Source organism: Lutzomyia longipalpis, chromosome 1 (assembly GCF_024334085.1).
Source record: "Lutzomyia longipalpis isolate SR_M1_2022 chromosome 1, ASM2433408v1".
In the NCBI taxonomy this organism is placed as follows: domain Eukaryota; kingdom Metazoa; phylum Arthropoda; class Insecta; order Diptera; family Psychodidae; genus Lutzomyia; species Lutzomyia longipalpis.
This window is the reverse complement of record NC_074707.1, coordinates 1,949,462-1,957,565: the sequence shown is the minus strand read 5'-3', so window position 1 is coordinate 1,957,565 and position 8,104 is coordinate 1,949,462. Positions and strand designations below refer to the sequence as shown.

Here is an 8,104-nt window from a genome sequence, read left to right as displayed (position 1 = left end):
AAATTGAAAATGAAAGAATTCCATTTTGTTCAAGGTGAAATTTCCTTTCTTGAAATTAAGTTCAAGGGCTCGTTAGAGCCCCATTTTATTTTTATATAACCCTTATAAATGCTTTATAATCCATTTGCTTGTGCCTCAAAGGAAATATATTATTCTATTGTTTTATTAGAATCAAATATTTAGTTTAGATTAACCATTTTGGGTTTCCCAGATATGATTACATAAAAATAAAAATTTATTCTATAGATATATTTTTTTAATATGGGAATTTCTGCACAAGGCTGAATTGATAAAAATTTGGGCAATTCATGCGAAAACATAAAAAGCAAAACATCTTAGACATAACACCCATAAAAAATATCTTTCTTCCCATCCACCTGGCTTAGTCTGTAGGTATTTAATTTTTTTTCCACAAGACAATATGAAATGCATATTAAAATTTTCCCTTTAAACCACAGTGGAATTTTTTTGTGGAAGCTTCGTAAACATTATTCTTATTCCATTGCATTCATTATGAGAAATGGGGAAGTAAATAATGATTTCATGATGATAATTTTGTAGTTATTTTTGTTTGAATTGCGAATTGTGACAAAAGAGCGCATCTCAGTTAATGACACATCGGAAGTAATATCTACAATATTTTAAAATATAAAATCTAATCAGGCAGACCTTGTGTTTTTGACATTGCGGAAAATTATGGAAAATTTTCCTGGTATGGAAAAATGTGCAGCAAGCTGCAACTTTCATTCTACGCCGTTAATTTTAATAAATATATTTTTTTAAATTAAATATTCAAGTTCTGACAACAAAAACATATTTTTTGGAAAACAAAATAAATTTTTATTAACTTATTAGAATTACCTTAACTTCCTTTTTTAAAGGGAAAAATAAATTCATTACATTTTATATTGCGACGTGTATGTTTATGGGAAAATTTTTGTTGTTCAAGAGAGGGCATTAATAAAATGTAGGTATCTCTAACCAAGTCTAATGGTGAAGCAATTAACCGAGAAACTTCTTGGAATTCCTCCAATTTCCGCATAAAACTCAACACCAAAATGGATGGATCTCCCGGCAAAAGTGGATGAAAATCTCAACTAAAGATCTTTCGGGGAATGTGAATCAGAGCTTGAGTCACTTGTGAAATTCAGCCGTTTATATTGATCGATTATAAGTTATCAGGAGGAAAAAGGGCAAGATGTCGGTGAATGCATTTCTGAAATGATTTACCGGATGGAGTGTGAGAAACGGATAAAAAAGCCACCCGAGTGACCAGAAAGCTGAAGAATTTTTGGTAGGGGAGACCCGGGGTATGCTGTCCAAATTTTATTTCTTTTTATTCCGAAAATGGCCTTAAAGGCAAGATTTTTTAAATTCGAATATTTATTTAATTTATTTTTGAAAGCTTTCAATAATTCCTTCTTTGAATAAATAAATAAAAATCTTTGATATTTAATATGCAGAGAAAGGAGTTTAATCACACGAGATATATGAGAAATGATGCAGACCATTAAAAATCCTCAAAAAAAAGCAAAAAGATTTCTTTTATTATGATTAACCGTGAAAATACTCAAAACTATTACATTTCACTTCTAATATTTTTGTGTGTAAAGCAAATGCGTCAGAGCTTTATTAATGAAGGTTTTTATTACTTTTTTTTGTCACCCTCTCATCCGTATTAGAAAGTCTGTAGTCAAAAGGGACTACTAGACTGCAGTTTAGCTTTTTATTATATGGACAAAAAATTAATTATGGAGAGCATATGCTCAGAGATTATGCTTCTTGTACAAAAGAATTTAAACAATTTACCACAAAATGCATAAATCACGTCTTAATGTTTTTCTCTTTGTATTTTTATTCAAAAAGCAAATGCTTCATTGTGTCATTGATAAAATTATTCATTCCGCATATGCTTGTTGTTTACATGCTCGTTAACCAAAATAAATAAAAGATTCAACCCTTAAATGCACAAACGCTTCCACTATATTTTATTTTACGTTTTCAAGCTTATCCGATTCAAGCGCATCAGTGATCTATTGATTGACGCATATGCTTTATCTGCAAATATATTAAAATTCAATTTGAAAAAAGAATTTACTGGGGAAAATCTCGATTACAGTTCTCCAGAAAATATTTTTCTTAGATTAACGTTAGTTAATATTCATTTACAATTAATCAAAAAAATGTATCAGCTTCGCCCCAGTCTCCCTTATGTGTAGCTTCGTGGTATGGAACGTTGTTTGTCGATGTGCACTGTTGCGTTCACGAATCTTGCGCCGCGTCACAAGGCACAAACACTTGCACGAGAATCGGTTCCAACCAGCTACCTTTCAAACCAGATAGTCTCGGTGGCGGTGTGTAGTAGGTATGAGCTCGGTCGCCACTCCAAGAGTCAGTCAAGTTGATTCAGTCATGTTGAGCGGTTCGTATGTCTCGTAGCTCGCGATTCGACTAAAAATTCCCTCCAAGTTTTGGATAGAAAATTTTAGTGTGTGCAAATGTGTCAATATTGAGTGACTTGAAACGAACTAAGAAGTTTTCCAAACTTTTGTTTATGCTGGAAAAAAAATCCAGAGTGCATAAAAAAAAACATTGAAGAGGAAAGAGAAGTGGAGAAGAAAATCAATTTTCACTTGTTCGTGAAGCCACAAAATTTGAACTCTTTCCAAGAAGTGAATGGGAATGAAGAATAAGGGATTACTACCATCGAGGGAACTCTACTGTATTCTCCATTTTTATTGTGTGTAAGTTTTGATGAGATGAAGCATAAAAGAAGAGATACATATATGAAAAAAAACGAAAGATGAAGAGAAATATTGGTGGTAAAGAGACGAAAGGATTTTATCGATTAAATGCACGAATAAGCCCCTGGAGATGCATTTTTTGTTGGATTTACCTTTTGATGAAGAACTTTTTCTTGCACCCAACGCCTTCTTTTTGTCTCTATAAACCTCTATGTAACGCTCACCTGAGGTGTTGTTCCATTAATGACACTCTCATGTTTAGGAAGAGATGCATTAGAATTAATGATGATTAGGGATATACTTTATGTTGCAAATGGGTTAAAAAAAATTTATCTCAAAAGGGCGTATTAGAAAAATTCCTTCGTGAATTGCTTTATTACGAGTAAATTGAATTGAATTGAAAAAAAAATGGCGTAATCTAAGAGAAAAGAAACGTCCATAGAACGCGCAAATTGTGAGAAAGTGTGACAAATTGGCGTGGTGGCACCAAAGAAGGTGCAATGAAGAGAATTTATTCAGTTTTTGCGACTTAACCAGTTAATTCGGTGCCAAGGTTTTCATTTGTCGACGACACACTTGACTCTCGCAAATATCTCTTGGATGTAGATACACACAAAATGTTTGGGATTATATTGTTATGCAAACATTGGTGTACGGAGATGAAAGTTTCTTGTTCTGCTGCATTGCCAATGTACCTTCATTCCATTTTCCCGCGTGCTCAGTCAGAAGAGCTCCCATTACTTCCAACGATATTATTAATCTGGAAATCCGGGTGTGTTCATTGATCTCTAAAATACCTCCGTGCATGGACAATGTAATGTATATAGTTGGAGTTAATTAAAAGGAAAATTCCCTGACAGTGAAATTTGCACTTGACTTCCTGTCTTGACTCCCGTGTGGAATGGCCATGATAAGAGCACTTGACAAAACACATTGTACTGCGAGTCTAGGGGACAAATACCGCGTCTCTCTATGCAAATGTCCTCGTGACAAGATCACCTGTGACGACGGAATTGTAAGATAAAAATTTTTCATTCCAACAGGTAAAATGCTCTTCACAATTTCACCTTCTCAGTGCGTGAGAAAAATTTCAATTTCATTCGTAGAAAATTCTCATTTTGGCACTTTTGTATCACCACAACACAACCTCCCATGTGTGGTGACTTATTTTTTTTTTGTTCCTTCTACATCACCACTAAAAGCCAATTCACTATGCTAATGATATCGTTTGCACAATGGAGGAAATCATACATCTTGCGAATTTATAAGCAACTCTGTATCAAAACCTATTGCAAAAGAATCCCTATTGTTGTGCATATTTTATTTGAAATAATCAGATTGAAAATATGAATTCTGGGAAAGAGATTTTTCCTCAGAGATTATTTTTAAAGTAATTTAAATTCCATCCATTTGAGATGCATAATGTGGTGAAAAATTTCATTAAATGAGATTTAATTTATTTTTTAAATCCTAAATTATGTCTTCTAAATGGTTAGAATGTTGCAATTCGTTGCTTAGTGTTTGTTTGAGAGATCTAAATTATTTTTTTAGACTTATCTGAATATTATTTCTGGCACGAGTCTGTATTTAATGAGATAATAAAAGGAATAAAAAAACTAATATTTTGACCTTAAATATTTACTTTTTTCATAAAGAATCTTATAAAAATCACACCTTAGAGTTCTAACTATTATTAGATCATGGAAGTATTAAAATTTTTATAGTCTTAACTTTAGCACACAAAAAAAACCTCAACAGAGGTCAATATTGAGGAAATCTGAAACATAAATGTTGCATTTGTAAATAAAATAGTGGACCTGGACAATTTTACGTTGCAGAATCAATGAAAAAAATGTTCATTGATAAGAATTAATGTGTTTACTCGCTGTGATTGATAGTTTCCGATTAAAGAATAATAAAAATTAGGAAAGTTCGCACGACATTCATTTGCCTTCTTATCAAATTAAATAAACAAGCAGGAATTTTTGTTAAATCCAGATATTTCCAGTGAATTGAGAAAAATGGATTCTTATCGTAAGATTTTGCTTTTTATTTTTAGAATCTTCATCAGATAGAGAGAAACTTGTTCCAAAGTTTAATGATTGAGTTCAAAATAGAAAAGAAATTTGAGAGAATTTATTAACCCTTTAATATATATTAAAAAACATTTTTATAGTAACTGAAACACTAAGACAAAATGAAAATACCTGAGAAAAATCCGTTCATGCTAAACTCGAAAGGGTTAAAGTAACAATCTAGTTTGAAATAGAAAATTTGAAGCCGAATTAAAGTAAAATGACTTCAATGAACTCCATGATTCAGTTTTATTTTCAAGAAATATTTTGACAAAAAACCACAAAAATTATAAAAACTCCATTTTAATTTTTTATTCAATTCAATCCATTCAATAAAAAAAACTATTATACAATTTAGCGATATGTCGAAAAAAATCAATGGATAATAAATCTTTTTATTTGAATTAGCAAAATCCAATCTTTTACACTTTTTTTTAATCTTATATCATCGTGTTTTTCTTTAGTGCTTAATTTATTGGTTTTTGCAGGCAAAGGCAAATTTGTGACTCATAAGAGTTGTCTTTAAAATTCCAAGAAGCCCGTAAGCGAGTTGATACAGTTAGTAGAGGAAAAGAAGAATCAAATGGAAAATTTTGGAAAGAAGATTTTACCTAAAGGTGAAGAAAAAATCCCTTAAAAATGTCTATAATTTTATGGAAAACTTTTCATTCATTGAACAGAGTTTAATTAAATATGAAAACCTCCTCTGCCGTGTCCAATGAGATTGAGCTATTGAATATTAATGTGTGTTTGGTGAAAAATAAATTTTCAAGACATTGCTAATTTATGCAGTATAAGGTATAATGTTTTTTTCTGTATTTTTCATCTTTCCACAAATTTCTACTAATTGAAAAGCCGGCATATACCAAAAATGTTCAGTACAATCTCGATTTTTATTGAGCCCCTCTGACGCGAATTCATATCTCTCACAGCACGGGAGATTTAATTTCCTATTCTTTCCTCTGGCATGCACAGAAAATTGTATTTTAATAGTTTATTTTCTTTAAAATTATTTTTGAGATATGTGTACACACATATTTAATTGGATCAGTGAAGAAAAAGAAAGAAGATATCGTATGAAAGCGAATTTTTAAGTAGTTTTGCTTTTAGGGAGATTAAGGGAGAGAGAAAGGAAAAAAGCCATTTGGTAATTTTCTCCATAATCTACCACACTTTTCTGCTTCTCCTTGAGAAAATATTCAAATGCAATCCATAATTTTTTGTTTGCTCATATCACAAACTTTCTTTTCATCTCCCACCGTGGGTGGGGCGAATTGAAGACGAAAACAGATCAAATGAATGAAATAAAATCACTGACTCTTGGTACGTTGGAACACAACGAAAGGCACCACCAGAAAGGTTTTTTTTATTAATTGCCAGTGATCAACATTAGTCAAATAGCAATCTATTAATTACACTCGTGGAGTCGGAAAGTAAATACCGGACGAACGAACTTGAAGAAAAAATAAGCATCCATCAAATGTAATCAATAAATTGATAAATAATTGACTACTTTCTGAGAGTTGGAGGTTTTTTTCTCTCTGTCTCCCTCTTGTCGACTATTGAGTTGCATTAATGTGAAAATATGCTTGTGGGGGGACATTAGAAGGGGGTAGGTCATTGAGAAAAAAATGCCTTATCAGTATTTTCCTTGGGAATCTTTGAGTATTTTTTTTACTCACATTTTGCCAGGGGGATGCCCAACCCCGAGAAATCAGTACTTTTAGTGAGGCAGCAGGTTCTTCCGATCAAAATAAGGGATCAGTTTGCACAATTCCACTTGCAATCGAAAGTACATTTAATTAGCTCTCGGTTGATCCCTTCTCATCATCGAAATAACATTATTAATATAAAAAAAGTTAAAGTGTTTCTCGGGAATCGGTCGAGATTGAGCGAGATTCGAGAATTCCTCATACATTTTGGTCAACAAAAAGTGACTTTTCTTCACTGAAAATGAGGTTAAACCATCCCCTTGCATTTTGCGTTCAGTTAAGGAAAATTACGCGCAAAAGGAAATTTTTTTCCTTCTATTTATATAAATCCTCATTTGAAAGTCATATTAATGTGAAAAATTCTGATTTTCTCTTTTTTTAATTAATCAAGATCATTACATTGTATACTGTGGGTTGGAATTTTCAAACCAATAGGAATGTTTTGTTTATTTATTTTGGAATTGTTGAACAATATTTTTTTTCATCAATTTTATGTTTAAATAATGGTTCGAGTTATATAAAATAAAGAGATGTAATTAGATGAAATGTTGTAAACAAAAGAGAGAAAATGAAAAATCAATCCACACGACAATGTAAACATGGCGTAAATATTGTATCATAAAGTCATAATATTTAGCGATTGATCCAATTTGTACCATGCTGAGACAATGATGCTCACAGCGCGTGGAAGACATGGCGACATAGCGGATTTTCATTTCTTTTCTTAACTTTTTTTTTCCACTCTTGAAGCAACATTTTAATAAATTCGCAAGAGTAGAGGCAAAGGCAAAAAAAACGTCATACACCATAGCTTTTTAAATGTACGATCTTGGTGAAGTTACCGCGTGTTGTGCACATAAGAGAGAAAAGTTGCGCGTACGGACAATTTATTACTCATTTTGCCCGCTAACCAAAGTGAAGTGGGATCGATAGAGTTATAAACGTTAATCACATACAAATAATCATTTTTCAATTTGGCATCATCCCCATAGCCCTTTACGTACCCAACCCACCTACCCAGAGAGCCTGGGTGGTTTGTAGTGTGATAAATTCTCCCCGTGAGCCGCGCATTGCCTGTGAGAAGGCCACCATTCACGATTTATTCACACTTGAACTCGTCGATGGCCAATGGTAATTGTCTGTCTTGACTGTGAAGAATGATATTAGATTATAAAGTGGGAATTTTTCTCAAGCATATACGATGCACAAAATGCATGTTGCTTCTATATATACAGTGCAAATCTAACTCCACCTCATTGCTCTTGTACACGACGCTATGTGATGGTTGGAAAATGAACGTGAGAAGGCCACATGGGTGAATACTTATTTTATTATTAGACACACCCTTAGACATTTTATGTCTTTCAACTGCAAGAAAGAGGAAATTTACGTGAAATTAAGTTTTAAATGCAAAAGTAAAATTCAAATATGTCTAAATGTAAATTATGCAGGATGCTCTTGAGTATTTACAAAAATTAGACGTCTTTTAAGCAGCTTCCAACTTGCAAAATGAGATGAATTTTAAAACAAGGAAAGATGGCTTATTCTAGCATTGTAAGGATAAAAAAAGAAA

The 8,104-nt window shown here is 32.4% G+C and overlaps 1 protein-coding gene across 2 annotated transcripts in view; it reads left to right on the top strand.

Moving 5' to 3' along the window:
- The window catches only part of LOC129786432 (uncharacterized), a 49,458-nt gene that overhangs the window by 8,251 nt on the left and 33,103 nt on the right, over positions 1 to 8,104 (top strand). The window contains exon 1 of one of the 2 annotated variants that reach the window (XM_055821458.1): positions 2,347 to 2,744. The exons of the other annotated variant lie outside the window; for it this stretch is intronic. The gene's annotated coding sequence lies outside the window, so the exon portion shown is untranslated. Of the gene's footprint in view, positions 1 to 2,346; positions 2,745 to 8,104 lie in introns of those variants that run through there. 2 annotated transcript variants of the gene reach the window in all.